The 17,759-nt window shown below is 56.5% G+C and overlaps 1 protein-coding gene across 3 annotated transcripts in view; it reads right to left on the bottom strand.

Moving 5' to 3' along the window:
• Positions 1 to 17,759, bottom strand: part of PEBP4 (phosphatidylethanolamine binding protein 4) — a 95,369-nt gene that overhangs the window by 64,833 nt on the left and 12,777 nt on the right. The gene's annotated exons all lie outside the window — the stretch shown is intronic.

Below are 17,759 nucleotides of genomic sequence, written 5' to 3'. Positions count from 1 at the left end.
AGGGCAGCTTTTTAATCCCCAACCCTCAAAACCCGAAATAAAGCTCGAAACGATCCTGAACCAACCCCCCTCGAGCCCAAACAGCAGCGAGATTTGGGACCCGGTCCAAGCTCTGCAGCTTAGGCCCATCTCCAAATATCTCCCAACAAGTTTATTTATGGAAAATAAAATCAGTCCAAGACGTTCACAGCTCAGGAATATTTAATGCTATTTGGTGAGAAAGTATTTCCAGCAAGGAGGGAAGCGCGCACGGCTCCCGGGCATCGCAGCGGGGACGATGCTGGCACGCGCCCACACCAGTCGCCCTGGGAGCTGGGAACTGGTCCGACTGGATCAAACGCCTCCCTAATCTAGTCTGTACCAATCCGGCTTAATTAATTGGGGCTGGAGGCGCGGCGCTGGGCTGTCTGCTAAGGTGAGCTGTGGGAAGAGACGGGTGCTTGAAGTGTCACCCAGAGGGGGGAGCGGCACCCCTGGGTGCCCACCCCCTTGACCCGACCGCAGAGCGACCCCCTTCCCAGTACACCAGGACCGGGAAAAACCATTTATCCACTTGGGAAGAGGAGGAAAAGGTGGCAGAGGGAGGGATAACCCACACCATGCTCAGATACAGATCCCGCCCCCCCGCCGTGCTGCCCCATGTCGCAGGCGGCGATGCGCCCTGCGCGGCACAAATCTGCGGCGAAACGTCCCAAACGCCACCTTTGCACCCAAAACGGTGGGAAAGGGGACGAAACGCCTGTCGCCAAGGGGCAGAGCGTCAGCAGCTGCCCCCCCACTCTGCCTGCTGACCCCCCTCCCGGGAGCCGTGGCCGCCCCCGGCGCTGAGGTGACACCGCCGCCACCGAGCCGTCCGCCGGGGCAGCCCCCAGCCAAGGGCAGGCCAGACGCAGCGGTGATGGGCGTCACTTTAATAGACACCTGCCACCTGATGGGGAGCCTTAATGCGTCCCCCTGCTCCCGTGGGACACCGACGAGCATCCCCAGCCCGGCGGGGCGAACCGCATCCCTGCCACCGTCGCGCGCTGGGCTGTCACCTCGGCAAAGAGGAGAGGGGGGGACACACACGCATAAACCAGGCGGGGAGCGGGGGAGAGCGCCAGGGCAAGGCCTGGCTTTTACAAACAGCTCTAATATCCCTGGAAGACGTCTCCGAGTCATGCACCGGGTTGGAAATGTCTCCCATTATAATTATGAGTCATTCGTGACTCAGTGACATTTCTGAAATTAAAAAGCAGGCGCTGGCCCAGCCCTTTGCTGCCCCGCTCAGCGGCCGGGCGAGCGCTTCACAACTTATTTTTAACGCTATTTCCCAGACAAACAACCCCCCCAGACCCATCGCCATCACCCCCCACCCTGGGCGACGGTCCCCTGGGAGGGCAGGTTTGGCATTCACAACCTGAGGTTTGGGTTTTTTTCCTCGTAGGGGAAAAAAAAGCTGGAATCTGAGCCCAAATTTGCCGTCCCGGGGCAGAGCCGGGAGTTGTGGCTGCCTGTGCCAAGGCGGCAGGAGCGGCCCCAGGGATGCCACTAGCCAAGTGGGATTTCCTAAAGCCCCGCGTTCAAACGCAAACCCCTTAAAATAAATAAAAGCAACATGTTGGGTCTTTCCAACGGCCCGGGACTGAGGTGAAAACTCCGCGCAGCAGCACGAGGCTCGATGCAAAACCAAGGCCACGTTGCTGCTGAGTGGAAAAGGGGGTTCAGAGACTCCTGGCCGCAGCGGGGCTGGGACAGTCACAGCCCACGGGTGTGTGGTCCCCAGGGACACATTTTTCATGAGGGCAGCCCTGCCCTCATTGCTCAGTTTTAGGCTGGGAATGGCCAAAGCCAGGGCAGGGAACACTCTGCGAACCAACAACCCCCCGTCGCACAATTATTTCCCCGTCTCTCCACGGTCCCTTTACAGCCCGAGTGCTCCTTTATTAAAGCACTAGATTTTAAGATGCTGGGAGGCAGCTGCCCTCGCGAAAAGCACAGGGCAGGGATGCTCTGGGGTCAGGATGCTTGGAGGCAGGGATGCTCAGAGGCCAGGATGTTCGGGGATCAGGATGCTCAGGGGCAGGGATGCTCAGAGGCAGGGATGCTCAAAGGGTCCAGGATACTAAGAGGCCAGGATTCTCAGGGATCAGGATGCTCAGAGGCGGGGATGCTTGGTGGTCAGGAAGCTTGGGGGGGTCTGGGATGCTCAGGGGCAGGGATGCTCAGGGATTGGGATGCTCAGGGATCAGGATGCTCGGAGGCAGGGATACTGAGGGGATCGGGATGCTCAGGGGCAGGGATGCTCAGACACAGGGATGCTTGGGGATCAGGATGCTCAGAAGCTGAGATGCTTGGAGGTCACGATGCTCAGGGGCAGGGATGCTTGGAGTCTGGGATGCCCAGGGATCAGGATACTCAGAGGCAGGGATGCTCAGAGGCCAGGATGCTCTGGGTTCAGGATGCTCAGGGATTCTGGGATGCTCCGAGGCAGGGATGCTCAGAGGCTGGGATGCTGGGGGATCAGGTTGCTCAGGGGCAGGGATTCTCGAGGGTCAGGATGCTTGCGGGGGTCTGGGATGCTCAGGGGCAGGAATGCTTAGTGATCAGGATGCTCAGGGACAGGGATGCTCAGGGACAGGGATGCTTGGAGGCTGGGATGCTCAGGTGTCGGGATGCTCAGAGACTGGGATGCTGAGAGCCCAGGATGCTCGGGGGTCAGGATTCTCAGGGGCATGGATGCTCGGAAGCTGGGATGCTTGGGGGTCAGGATGCTCAGGGGTCTGGGATGTTCACAGGGTCCAGGATGCCCAGAAGCAGGAACACTTGGGGACGGAGTGCGATGGGTCACATTCACCAGCATCCCAATTGCTCCGAGCAGGGACGAAGCTCATGGGAGCCAGGTGAGGATGCAGCAGGGCAGGGTCCGGCACCGCAGTGGGACCGGTCCCCGGGGCTGGGGGACTTTGGGATCTCCCGGAAACCCAGCGTGGTGCGAGAGCCCTCTCTGCACATTGCCCTTTGCCATCCGCAGCAGGTGAACCGCTGGCGCGGCGCAGCTCGGCATCGCGCGGTGGCTGGGGAACGCACGCCGTCGGCGCCAGGACATATCAGAGCAGAAATAGACCCGGAGCCGTTGTCGTCCTCCTCCCCCCTCCCGCCCCACCACCCCCTTTTTACTATTATGTCTGAGAAGCGACGTCTCTTCTGTTTTTTTTTTTTTTACAATGATTTAATCGCCTGGTGATGAGGGCTGCCTGGCTGGGATACAACTGAGCTCTGGGCATCGCCAAAAGAAACGGGGGATATAAAAAGAGGAGGAAGCATCAGTAGCAGCGACGCTGATTGACAGTGAATGAAATGAAGCGGCCAAATTTCATTGGCGTGGTTTGAAATCCCAGGACGATGCGGATAGCTGATGGCTCCTTTCCTAAGGTTTTGCCAGAGCTAACGTTTGCCTTTCATCCTTATTTAATTCACTGTTTGGAGACTGCCACGGGTTGGGTTGGGGTTTTGTGTGTGTGTGTGTGTGTGTATGTGGTGTGGTGGTGGTATTTTAATTGCAATTTTACCTCCTGGAGGAGCTTCTTTTTTTTTTGCATCCCGGCGTGTGTGTGTGTGCTGAAACACAGCTGGGTGTGCAAAGGAGAGGGACGTGGCGCAGGCAGGAGCCTTTTGCCCATCACCTTGGCCACAGCCCTGCCCCGTGGCCTCGGGCCCTCGCCGAGAACAGCCCTTAAGTGCTTGTGCAATTTATACCCGGGATGCAGATAATTAAAGGACTCAAAGCTGAGGTTTGATAAAGCATTTTCCTGGAAAGGCGGCATCCATCGGGGCTCAAATCCCAAGCGTGGCCGCTGCCGGCTGCCTGGGGGGCACGTGGGTCGCATCGCCTGGGCAGCAGTCCCGTAGGAACCCCCCGCACTCCTCCGCCTGCAAGTATCCCTCTCCCAATCACTGGATCTTTGCTAGGAAAACCGAGAATGGGAAGGCTGGGGTCACTGCAGGGAGCAGAGCGGCTTTGCATGTGACGCGCTGCTGGAGCATCTCCCGGGGAGCATCTCCCCTTCGGCCCCGACAGGGCCCTGCCACTGAACGGTGTCACCTGCAGTGACATTCCAGCAAGAGAAGACCGAACGGCGGCAAAAGTGCTATTTTCCAAGCCTTCCTTCCCTTTTCAGTAGGGAAAGGTGCCAGGTTGGCAGGGCCGCAGCTCCCGGTGCTCAGGTCAGCGCCGATCTCCCTCTCTGCCGGCAGCTGAGGCCGGGCTGGCTCATCCCACGGATGGCCCAGGAGAGGCTGAGCTCAGCGCATCAGCCCAGCAAGCCCAGAGGTGGCCAGGAGCCGCCGGCGATGCCAGCCGAGCTGGTCTGTTCCCTAAATGCCAAGAGCCCTCCTTCTTCCTGGCAGCCAGATTTCCACCCAAATTCCCAGGCTTTTCGCTCCAGCTGGAAAAAATCTGGCAAATCCGCTGACCTGCCCCCCGGCGCGAAGGAGATCTCCCGGGAGCAGCGGTTCCCGGAGGGACGGGGATGAAACTCAGCAGAACAAGCCGGGGGGCAGGGGGGGGCAGGGAGGGCAAAACCCTGAGCAGCGACCGAATGCTGCAGCGTGCCCCCCGCTCCCACCCTGCCTCATCCCCCCCGAAAAAAAGCAGCTGGGTCCACGCAGCGCAGTAAGAATTACGGGTTTTTTCGTAAAGAAAAGCTCTGCTTTCGCAAACCTGGGGGGTGTCATGCCGTGCCCCCAGCCCCAGGTTCATTTTGCCCTGGCATCACCCTCCCCCCCCCAGCTGGCGGGTGCCTGGGAAGGGGCTGGGCAGCATCCCGGGGGGCTGTAGCATTGTGGGGGGGTACAGCATCATGGGGGGCTGGAGGATCATAGGGGGCTGTACAGTTATGGGGGGTACAGCATTGCGGGGGGCTGGAGGATCATGAAGGGCTGCAGCATCATGGGGGGCTACGGCATCACGAGGGGGTGCAGGATCATGGGGGGCTGCAGGATCAAGGGGGCCGTGGCATCACCGGGGGGTGCAGCATCATGGGGAGCTGGAGGGTCATGATGGGGCTGCAGCATCACGGGGGGCTGCAGCAGCATGACGGCGGGGGGGCAACACCATGGGGGGCTGGAGGATCATGGGGGGGGCTGCAACATCGCGGGGGGCTGCAGCAGCAGGGGGGCCTGTGGCATCACCTGGGGGTGCAGCACCACGGAGGGGTGCAGGATCATGGGGGGGTGCAGCATCACAGTGATCTGTGGCATCACGGGGGGGCTGCAGGATCACGGGGGGGCTGCAGCATCACGAGGGGGTGCAGAACCACAGAGGGTCGCAGCATCATGATGGGGTGCAGCCTCACAGGGGGGTCGCGGCATCACGAGGGGATGCAGCATTGCAGGGGGCTGGAGGATGATGGGGGGGCTGGAGGATCACGGGGGGCTGCGGCATCACGAGGGGGTGCAGGATCACGGGGGGCTCCGACGTGGTGGGGGGCTCAGCAGCGCTGCCGCCTCCCCTCCTCCTCCTCCCACTTGCCCAATATTTGTTTAACGAGGGAATTCCTGTCGCACGTACGTGGGCTCCGGCGCGGCGGGGAGCGCGGCTGCCTGCAGCATCCCCAGGCGCAGGGAAACCTCCGGAGAGACGGCTACGAGCCCCTCGGTGCCCCCGCACCAAGGCCGGAGGCCAGGGTGACGGCCGCCCGCATCCCTGCGAAGACCCTTCGCGTGGGGGCTGCAGCTCGCTGCTTCCCCGCTACAGCACCGGGGCCAAAGAGCTGCTGTCCCCAGTGTCCCCCCGTGTCCCCCCTGCTGCCACCACGGCACGCGTCGCCCCGCCGGCCACCCCGGCTTTCAGCCCCGAACCGCAGCCGCTTTGATCCGCCGCTTAATTCCTCCTTCCCATTAATTCCTGATCAGGCTCTGAACCTTCTTCGCCGAGATGCTGAGATCAAATGAGTAGTTAAGAGACAGCCAGGCGAGGAGAACATGAAAGGGAGAAGTTTTGTTTCAGGATATTAACCCCGGCGAGGCGGCGCGGGAAGCGGCGGAGCCGCGAGCCGAGAGCTCCCTCTGCTCCCAGAAAACCCTCCACGGCCCCGAATGCTCCCAGCGCAGCGGGATCTGCCTGGCCCGGCCTTTCCTCGAGGCCCGGCAAACTCATCGCACCCCAGAGGGAGAAGGGATCTTTGGGCACAAGCTCCCCGCACGGGGAAACGCTTCCTCCGGGGGATGAGTTGCTGCTAATAAAGTGTCGACCAAGGGTAAAATGGTCACAAAAAGCCCCCTGAGCTGGCTGGTACCCCCCCGGGTACCCCGACTCCGCATCGGCCCCTGCACCAGGGGAGACCCCCCCCTCCCCGTGCCACATTTGCTCTATATAATATAATATCCGATTGATGATCCGATCCGCAGCCCAAAGGAAACGGTTGCGCTTCTCCCATCGCGCGAGCCCCACCAGGACGGGGGAAAACGAGGGAGTTTGTATTGCCAGCGCCGAAACCACCACCCGGGAGGGAAAATAAATAAATATTAGGCCAGAAAGCGGGATTTGGGGGAAGCTCCGGTACTCAAAATAAAGGGGGGGGGAGGGAAAAGCAGGGAGCAGAAAATGATTATTTCAATTACAATGAAAATGCATTTTATTAGAAAACGTGGATTCGTCTTTGCTACTTGATCCCAAGAAAGGCAATATCCAGGAATATAATAGCCCATCTCCGTGCAGGGAGAATGAGTTATTAAATCAGAAGATGAATGGCTCGCCGTGCAGCTAACTGCTCCGGTTAAGAGAAAAATAGTTATAAACTTAGTCTTTGCCCCAAACCGCATTCCTCCCCCTCATCCCCGGGCCTCGTCTCTCCCCTCCGCTGGAGCTCCCTCGTGCGCCTCGTTTCCATGGCTTATCAAAATTCAGGAGGGGAAATTTTAATAGAAGTTGAAAAAAGAAATAAAAATAGGTGAATTTAGAGAGTGGGGTGGGTTGGTTTTTTGTTTTGGTTTTTTTTTTTTTTCTTCCTGCTCCCTTTCTCCCCACCTTAAAAAAAAAAAAAAAAAATATAAAAATACAGACAAGGAACAAAAATAACCCGGATTGCGGGAAAGGAGCGAGGATGTAAATGAAGGTGCATTTTTATGGAGAGCGGTGCACCCAGCAGCCCGGTGGCAGGGCGACTCGCTCGGCGCCTCTGCTCTGCATGAATAAATATGTACCAAAAAAAAAAAAAAAAAAAACCAAACCCAAAAAAACGTTAACGCCGCAAAAGAACCCAAATCCGATCACCAAGATAGCGTTTCTCATCAGGGAGCAACGCGAGCCGCCCGCTTCGCTTATTCTTCCCGTATTTATGGAAAGAAGCATTGAAATGATAATGCGCGGCCCCCTCGTCGTAGAGGGGTAACGCGGAGTCTTTTTGTAGCGATGGATACAACCCCCCCGGGATGGATGTAACCCCTCCAGATGGATACAACCCCCCTGGGATGGATGTAACCCCTCCGGATGGATACAACCCCCCCGGGATGGATGTAACCCCTCCGGATGGATACAACCCCCCCGGGATGGATATAACCCCTCTGGATGGATGCAACGCCCCCGGGATGGATGCAATCCCCCCAGGATGGATGCAATCCCCCTGGATGGACGCAAACCCACCCGGTGACAGTGACACCAGTGACAAGGGCTTCGCTCGCCAACATTCCGGTCCCGCGAGCTCCGGGCGCGCTCAGGATCGGGCCGCCCGCCCCAGCAAACACCGCTAATATTTTCCTCGAGTCCTGAACCACATCTCCCCACCTGCCCCAAAAAAGCACCTTTGCTTCCAAGACCCCCAAGAAAGGGGGATGCTGGATGTCACCCGACGATTTAATTAATTTTAAACACGCCGTGCGCGCTCGCATGTGCTGAAACGTGGGGCCAACGTGGGGCAGGAGACCCCCCCCACCACCCCACCCCGAGCATCCTCAAACCCCTCCAGAGACGCAGCAGCGGACGCTGAGCTGCCACCTCTCCCCCGCACCGGACTTTTTTCACAGCGCTATGGACTTTTTTTTTCCCCTGCTCCTTTACCCCCCGGAAATCCAAAATCCCCCCCAAGCAGGATCTCCCGAGCTCTTCTTCCCACCCCCCCCCCGACTCCGGCGCAGCGCAGCTGCCTGTTTCCCCGTTACACAACCCGGCTCGGGAGATCCTACGTGGGCAGACGTGGGCTTTCCTCTGAATCGACAACAGCTCTCGCTGCAGCTCAGCAGAACATGAGCAGCTTACATAAAACAGCCCCCAAAATTACCCCGCCGGGGAGGGGGGGGTGGGTGGGGGGGTGTTTGCACACAGGGGGAAGGCAGGGAGCCACCTTCCCCCCCCCACTCCTCCCTTCCCATTTCTATATATATTTATCTTTTTTTCCCCTATAAAACAACCCAAACCCCGACACGCTGCTCCTCGCGGTGGTGATGGGGGGGGGGGGGGTGGGGGGGTGAAAAAACCCCGCGCGCGCCAGAGAGAGAAATGACTCAAGTGTTTTGTAACTTGTCACATTCGAAAGCTGCAATTTGCAAGGCAGGAAGGAGGGATCCAAAATAGTCGCCCCAACCCCAGCTTGTATAACCGAGATTTCCCCCCCCCACACCACCACCATCCCATCCCATCCCATCCCATCCCGTCCCCTCCGCCGGGAAAAAAAAAAGGGGGGAAATTTCTGCCGTAGATTGGCAGCTGGAAAGAAGCGGGCGAGCTCGGGGCTGTTACAGCGCAGGAAGGAGCCCCCAAATTGGGAAGAATTACTCATCCGTGGAAAAAAAAAAAAGCTGGCGGGGAGGCACCAGGGAAGATGCTGCAGGGGAGGAAGGCTCCCGGGGATGAATGCTCCGGCTCGGAGCCCGGCAGCCGGGCTGCGCTCCTGGGGATGCTGCCCCGAGCGGGAGGTGACGCTCGGGAAAGGCAGCGGGAAAGCAGGACGGAGCGGGTTTCCCTGCGGAAAAGGGACCCGCTTCTCCATCTGCTGAAGGGTATCGCTACCCTCCGGTGCCAAATCCCAACCCCGAGCCCTCCCAGATGCTGGAGAGATGCTCGGATAGTCCCACGGGAGGGCTCCAGCAGGGTCAGGGAGTGTTTTATGGATAAAAACTCTGCCGTACAGCGCTTTTCTCACAGTTCTCCCTCTCCTCCAGGATTCTCCCCCTCTTCCCGGATCAAACCCACCAGCACCCGGCATTTCATGGCTCAGCACCTCACCAGCGAGACCCACAAGATCCCAACTACGCCCAGGCCCCTCTGCAAAGAGCAAGGAGGGCGATTCCTGCCTGCAGTGGGGAGGGTGATGGAGCAGAGACCCCCCCCCAGTACACCCAGGTCTGGACCCGGAGCCTTTCCCAGCCCCAGAAAGGTCCCAAACCGGAGCTACGGGCAAGAGGATGCCCGGTTTTGCCCAGTGTCCCAGTACAGCCCAGTTAGTTCCTCGTTAGCGCTAACGAGGTGCAGGAGGGAGGCAGGAGGGATGCTTTCCCCCCTGGGTACCAACCTGTCGGGGAGATGAGGATAAGGAGGGTGCAGGGGAGCCGTGCCCAGCTCCCCCCCCGATTAAACACGATTTCTGACCCTCAGATTTAATTTGCAAGGCACGAGTGCCGGGAGCGGCCGGAGGAGCCTGCCTCCTGCTATAAACCCTCCTGCCCACCCAAAACGCCGCTAATTTCTTTTGAAAAAGTGAAGGCGGGTCCTGGGGATGGCAGGAGCCGCGATAGGCGTCGTGACACCCCGCCGCGGGACTCAGCCCCGTCCGCCATCGGCCACCGGGTGGGACCTGACTCTGAAACCCCAGAGGGGCTCCGGCGTCCGGCTCCGGATTTTGTGGGGGCAGCGATTCCTGAGGGTCTCCTCCAAAATGGCACGGGGAGGGGGTTTAAATGAAGGGAAGGGGTTTAAATGAGGGGAGGGCCGAGATTTGCAGCTTTTTCCTCTAGTGTCACCCCAGCAAAAGGCTCTCAAATGCCGAGCGCCCGACACCCACCCATCACAGGATGGCTGTGAGCGGCGTCCCGGGAAAATCCCAAACACGGAGTGAGGGCGGGGGGGAATAAAAAAAAGATCAGGTTATTTTCAATAGATTCATCTGCTTCACTGCAGTTTGGCTTTAAATTCAAAAGAAAAATCTTTTTTCCTTTATGACAGACGGGTGCATCACCGCAGCTTTGGGATTAACAGGTTAAAACCCAAGCGGTTGCAAAGGTGCCCTGTGACGTGCAATAAACCAGCATCGCCGAGACAAAAAAGCCGAATTCCTGACTCCGCGGCCATCGCACGATCACACGCCGCCCGGGACGTGCCCGTTGGGATCCTGTACAGCCCGTGGCACGTCCCGGCTCCGCACGCACGCAAGCGCCGGCTCCGATTTTAAACCCCAAACCGGGGGTGATTCAACGCAAAAATACACATCTGCAGAAGCGACACAATTATCTCGCGGAGTTAAGCGTTGATGGACAGAAGTTTTAATTACCAAACCTCTTCATCCTTCCCCCACGCACAAAAAGTATATTATTTATTTTTTTTTCTGGCATGTTTATTTAATAATAAAATATGATAAAATTATATGTTAGTGGAATAAAGCGCACGGTGTGTGTAAGGTACAAGACGAGCTGAAGGTCTGTTTTGTCACCGGAGCTGAAAATATTTGCTCCTTTGATCTCTTTGCCTCCGGAGCAGCTCCGGGAGGGGAGAAGGGTGCATCCAGCCCAAAAAGGGGGCGGTTTGGGGAGGACGGACCCCCAGCTCCTGCCTCTGCACGTGCCGGCGCGCTCCCCGCTCACGCAGGGCACGGGAGATTGACAGCCTCCGCTCCTCCACACGTCCCCGGCTCTTGATTTACCCAAAGAGAAGAGCAAGCACGAGCCAGCCGCCCTTAATCGCCACGGACAGGGCTAAAGGGTGGCCCTGTCACCCCATCAGTATCATTTAGGGCTTGGGAAGCGCCCAACTCCCAGGGGGAACGCCCCTCCGAGCTCCGTGTTCAGATCAGTCTTCATTTCATTCGGTCCTTAACACCGTTGTCTGGTTCACGTATCCGCGCTGTACCAGTAACGCTACGTGATGCTTCCCGTCCCCCGGCACCGGGGACGCGGGCGCTGCCGCCGCACAGGAGCAAAAACCCTTCCTCCAAAACCCGGGCGTCGACGGGACCAGCGGCAGCTCCAGAGCGGGGAAATAGGGATCGCTCACTTCCCAACACATACGGACACGCGGAGGTTGAGGTTTCCCCCTCCTCTTTGCATCCTACAAGTAATTCTCCAGCGGGAATTTTTTTTTTTTCCCCCACCCCACCCCCCCACCGCCTCCTCGGAAATTCACAGCCAACCTGCTAATGAGTCTTTGTGAACCTTGTGCCTTCTTACCTCTAATTTTACAGCCTGTTAGGATTTGAGCTCTGTGGACAGCCTCACATTTGGTTTTCGAATTATAGGCTGAGTGGCTGTTCTCTCCTATTATTGTGCTGTCAATCTCGTATTAGCACATTATAATATGGTACACTGAATGCATCTGTTCTGTATATCACAAGTCCTAATTGTCATTTGTTGAATCACTTTGTCTTATATGATTGTTAAGCAATTATTTCACCCAAAGCAGCTTAAACTTTGATTACTGTATAGCGTTTACAGGGATCAAAGTAAAAGCAGCAGCTGCTTCAAACATTTCGCCGTCGCGATAGGCACGAGCGCCCGTCCCGCACACGGGGGGATGCCACCGCAGAAGCAATGAGGAGAGGAGACGCGATGACCTGTAGGTTCTTGCCAGTCTCCAAAGCCCGTCCTTCCACCCGAAGGGGAAAAGTTATTTGTCCGGGATGGTTAAACGTCCAGCAAACGTGTAGGTAGTGAAAGGGATGTGAAGTGACATTCCTGCCAAGATTGCTCACGGAAAGAGGCTCTCGTGGTGCGTGGCACCAGCTGGACCATCGGTCCCCTCTGGTGGGGCAATGGCCCGTCCTGGAATAACACCCGGCCTTTCCCCAGTGCTTTCCATCAAGGATGCTCTCCCGCTCTCCGAGAGGCAGGGAAAGCAAAGCAGTGCTCGATCGCATCCCAAAGCGGCTCCGCCACGCAAACCTCCGCCGAAGCAGAGGCAGCGCCGTCCTGCCGGGGAGGGGGTCAGCAGAGGACAGGGCTGATGCCTGCAGAAACACAAATCTATTTTTTTTTTTTCTTTAACACCCCACACTTAAGCCCTCAAAGAGGCACTTTGGTAGCTCCCAGGCTTCGCACCAAGCCCTCTGCTCAGAAGTGGCTGCAAAAGCCGGGATGGTCCCAGGCGCCAGGGAGCCGCAGGGCTGGGATCCCCCCCCCACACTCCCTGCCGAAGTTGGGGACATTGGGATACCACGGCGCGGTCCCAGAGCATGGGAACCCAAACCAGCATCAGCTCCAGCGGGGCAAAAGGGAGGGGTTCATCACCAGGGGCTTGGGCTAATCCCCATAATATCTGGCTGACAGCATGGGGAAGGAATGTTGGGCTATTGTTTTTTAGAGTAGCCCAGACAGGATCCAGGGGGGCGGGGAGGGGGGAACAACCCCATGCTGGTGGCTCCTTAACCCCAGATGGTTCCACCAGCCAAGGAGGCTACACAAACTGTCAGGAATCTTCTGCTTCAAACCATCGTCTTTAATGAGACTTGAATTTAACCTGAGCGCCGCCCGAAAGCCCCCTCTTCCAGCCAGCTGCAAATCACTGCCTGACACAACTAGAGCACATCCCCATTAGGAGATTAAGCAGACCTTCTCCTCCTTTTGTTAAAAGCTAATGAATGGCCTCAGACAAGTAATTTTCTAAATAATGGGCCCCAGACCCTAGAGCACAGAAACCTTTATAAATCAGGACTGTCCCCAACTCGGCCACCAAGCCTTCGCAAAAGGAGGACAGTGGGGGCCAAGGCTGGGATATAACCAGAAAGTGGACTTAGCCGTGGAGCGCAGGCAGGACCCACGCTGCTGGGAGAGGCTCATTCTCCTGTCTTTCACCCTGGGCATGGCTGTGAGCCCACGGCAGGGCGTCACCATGGGCTCTCCAGCCCCACGGCGGCACCCCAGGGCGCTGGTTCCAGGTTTGGGCACCAAGAGCAAGCTGGAGCTTTGAGTGATGTGGTCTAGTGGGTGGTGTCCCTGCCCATGGACATCTTGGAACAAGATGGTCTTTAAGGTCCCTTCCAACCCAAACCATTCTAAGGCTCTACGATTCTACGAAAGAGCACATTAAACCCAACGCAACCCATGAGGGCATCACCCCGTGGTTTCCACAGGTGGTGGGCTTCTCCGGTGGCCTTTTCAGCTCCAGCTCATTCTGCCATGGAAGTGATTTAACATAAAATACCACAAAACATACAATTCTTGAAAGAGAAGAGGTGGTGAGCTGGACAGCTGCAGAAAGAAGTTCTAGCTCATGGATGTGCGAGTTGTCATCTCAGACCGGTTTGGGCAGGAGAGGGTTCTCCCAAGGCCAACTGAAGCTTAAAAAAAAAAAAAAGAATTCCCTTTGGGGTAGGAACCCTGAGAAAAGCATGTTATTTCCAAGATATCTGGTCCTTCACAGTCAGACAGCAAGTCCTACCCCTTCCCCACACCCTAAACCAGCGACGGCACAGCCCAAAGAAACCTCTAAGGAAGTCGTCAAACCCCGCGATGGAAACAAATGGGGCAGAGCAGGTAAAAGGTAGTGCCGTAAACCGCAGCTTGAGAACATCGCGGTGGGTAAATTGCTTTTTAACAAGCAGACAAGTTCTATCAATAGCATCTACCGTATGTTTTTATAAAGTGCAGAAATATGTTTTTAAGAGGCCAGTAAATAAAGTTCCTATCGATTTGATCTCAAGCGTAATCTGTTTTTCTGTCTGCCACCACCAGTGGTAATAAAACAGAATCATGTAACACGGCGTTTCGGCTAATGCGACTATACATCACGGCAGGGGCTGCATGCTCGCTGGCGATCTATCATTTTCTATTGGGATTGCTTAGCTGCAGAATTTATAAACTTGCCCCAAATTGATGCAATGTCCAATTTTCTTTTCCAATTTATTTTTGGTTGAGCAAAGCAATATTGAGGCAGGACAAGGAGGGCGCAATTTCCCGTCTATCCAGATGTTCTCCGCTCCCCTCCCACTTCCTCCTTGGCCTGGGAAAGGGCCTGGCAGGAGATCTTCTGCCGGGGGGAAGATGCCGAGAGATACTAAATGTGGCCATTAAAGTGTTTGCTCCATGTCACATCTTCGCACAGCACATCCCAAAGGCTGCACGGGATGCCCGCAGAGCAAGGTAGCTGATGCTCGGAGAGGTCTCCTAGCAAGGACCGAGCACCCTCAGCACTGCAGGGCTGCATCCCGGACCTCCGCAACACCAGGAGGGACCCAACTGGCTGCTCTGGTCCAGCACAAGCCTGGCAGACAGACACCTCCCCACAGGCCCAAGCCATGTTTGTCCATCTGTGCCCAGTTAAAGGGGTTCCAGGGTACCCAAACCATCAGCCACCAGCCTCCCCATGCCTAGAAATGCATTTTGAACCTCATGAAGTTGAGCAAGACCAAGTGCAAGGTCCTCCATCTGGGTCGGGGCAATCCCAAGCACCGGTATAAGCTGGGCAGTGACTGGCTTGAGAGCAGCCCTGAAGAAAAGGACTTGGGGGTGCTGGTGGATGAGAGGCTCAACACGCAGCCCAGAAAGCCAATCGTATCCTGAGCTGCGTCAGGAGAAGCGTGGCCAGCAGGTCGAGGGAGGTGATTGTCCCCCTCTACTCCACTCTTGTGAGACCCCACCTGGAGCACTGCGTCCAGTTCTGGAGCCCCTACTACAAGAGAGATATGGACGTGCTGGAACGTGCCCAGAGAAGGGCCACGAGGATGATCCGAGGGCTGGAGCACCTCTCCTATGAGGACAGGCTGAGAGGGCTGCGGTTGTTCAGTCTGGAGAAAAGAAGGCTCCAAGGAGACCTTCTAGTGGCCTACCAGTATCTTAAGGGGGCTACAGGAAAGCTGGGGAGAGACTTTTTAGGATGTCGGGTAACGGTAGGACTAGAGGGAATGGATTAAAACTAGAGATGGGTCAATTCAGGCTGGACTTTAGGAAGAAGTTCTTCACCACGAGGGTGGTGAGACACTGGAACGGGTTACCCAGAGGGGTGGTGGAAGCCCCATCCCTGGAAGTTTTTAAGGCCAGGCTGGACGGGGCTTGGAGCAACCTGATCTAGTGGGAGGTGTCCCTGCCCATGGCAGGGGGTTGGAACCAGATGATCTTTAAGGTCCCTCCCAACCCTAACGATTCTATGATCTTCTTCCTCAGCAGATCCCCAAGCGTGCTGCTGGCAGAGGAGCAGCCAGACCTAACAGCCGCCTTTGTTGCGCCAAAGTCAAAGATGGATCTTTTGGGAAGTAAAAATGGTGTTTGATAAAAGCTTGTTGCAACAGCTCAGTCTCTAAACTGGATAAGCATCAATGGATACCAAAAACCCCTATAAACACGCATGAGAGGATGTACCAAAGTCCCCCAGGCCAAGCAGTAGGAGATGCCCTTCAAAGCTCAGCTTTGCAAGACGCTGCCCCACTTTAAAGGTCCTGCACCCACCAACACATCGCCATTGCCCTCACCAAGGTGCAAGCGGAGACCTTGGGAAACGTGGTCCCCACCAGACCCATTACCGGTATCTGGAACAAGGATGGGAAATGTCCTGTCCCCCCCTCCCCGTCACAAAACCGATAAACATTTCCGGAGATAAAAAAAAACCAAAACCAAAAAACAAACACTCCGCATTCGGCTTTTTTGGTGGTTGTTTTTCTTGAAGAGACGAAGTGTTCCACAGAAAGCAGACACTTCCTACACAAGTTTTCATACTCAAACCCCGAGGTTTTTCTGCCACCGATTTTGATGGAAAACACGTAGCCAGCCCTTCGCCCAGCCCATCTCTCGCCACTCCATCCGCCGGAGGCCGTAGCACCCCACCCTGCTGGGAAGCATCACATATAGACAGAGACAACTTTAGCAAAGTGAGGTTTTCCCGTTCTCACTTGGGAATAACAAAAAAAATTATATATATATTTATATATTTTTATATATATGTGTATATATATAAAATAGCAAGTTTCCCCGACCTTAGAAATCCCAGCATAACCCACAAAAAGCAACCCTGGCCCCAGCGCAGCATGAGGCAACTCTTGTTCCCATCATTCCAGGGTGATTTTTTTTTTTCCTGGGGGGATGGAAAAAGGTTATCCCAAAGCATCCTTACAGGTTGAGGAGCAAAAAAAAATAAAAAAAAGAAAATATATATTCCTATAGAGAAAGCCTGGAGAAATTCAGCCACTTCTCCGCAACCAATTTAAGGCCATCCAGCCCCTCGCCCAAAATTAAACCCCCAGTTTGCACCCAGCAAAAGCTGGGGAACGCGTTTCTGGCGAAGGCTGGAGGAAAGAATAACCGCAAGCCAAGGGAAGCGGCGGGGCCCGTGTCCTCAGATGCCGCCTCAGCGCAAGATGTGCCGAGTTGCCTTGGAAGGAAACGGTGCCAAACGCGCCAGCGGAGACAAGCCATCAGCCAGCCCCGACGGCAGCGGGAGCCGCCGTCCCCCCGGGGGACCTGCCCCCCACCCGGTGCCACAGCTGGCATCCCACCCCAAAATAAACACCCACCGGTGACACGCAGCCAACGTCCCAAGCCCAGCCTGGGCAGGTTCATCCATCTCTTGTTTTCAGGCTCACGAATGCCAAGCCCGCATCCCTCCCCCCCTGCCCCTGGCACAGCTTATCCCCCCAAATATTCCCTGCAGCACCATTTACTGGGCAGAGCAGCAACCACCTGCATCCCCATGGACAAGTCCCTTCCCTTTTCCCCCTCGCACGTAGTTTGCTTTCCAGGACAAAAATAAAAAAAATTTTAAAAAAAAAAGAGAGAAAACAACTGCCTACATCGCTGGGAAACTTCAAACTACTGGAAAGCAACACACAAGTGATGGATGGTTTTACATACAGCACCCGCTGCCAGGGAGGGTTATTTTTTTGGAAGAATCCAGCATCTTTAAGGGAAAAGTTATACTTCCAGCCATGTGATCAACAGGGGGAAGAGGCTTTCCAGACGGCGATGAAGCAGCCAGAAAAACTGATTTTTAACACTTCAAGGTAGAGCCAAGCTGCACAAGAGCCGAGTTTCTCCCTTATTAGTTACGGCTGAGCATCCGCAGCTGCTGGGCTCGGAGACAAGGACGGGGAAATGCCACAACGGTAGTTATCGGGGTGCCGACAAGGGGGGCACCGGGGATTTGGGGACAAAAGTCTCCTCCGCGAGCTGATGCCGGCGCACCCTGTGATGAGCTGCGGTCCCCAAGCTGGCCAGGCCACAGCTGGACACTGGGGGTGCAGGTTGTCACCCCAAGGTCCAGCAAAGGTCCAAGGACACCCCATTTCCCCCCCTCCCCTGCCCAGTGCGCAGCGCCCAGGCGGGGCCCGGCGCCTCCCGGTGCTCCCAGTGCAGTTCAATGCTGCCACCTGGCGGCCGCGAGAGGCAACAGCAGCCCCGGCACCATCTGCCCCCGGGGGGGGTCCCGGCACAGACGGGGCTCCCCCCCCTAAGTTACCACCGCACACCAACCCCGCACTACAAATCCAGGGGCTCATCAGCTTAATTAAGGCGGTTTCTCCAGGCAGGCACCAGCGAGGGACGTAAAGACCCGGCCAAAGCCTGTGTTGGCTTTAGAAAGTTGACAGGCAATCGTGAAAAAAATATCTATGCATGCGATTTTCGCTCCTCTGTACGGAGATGCTGGGGGG

This window comes from Chroicocephalus ridibundus, chromosome 23, assembly GCF_963924245.1.
Source record: "Chroicocephalus ridibundus chromosome 23, bChrRid1.1, whole genome shotgun sequence".
NCBI classification, from domain to species: Eukaryota; Metazoa; Chordata; class Aves; order Charadriiformes; family Laridae; genus Chroicocephalus; species Chroicocephalus ridibundus.
This window is presented reverse-complemented; position numbering and strand designations above follow the sequence as displayed.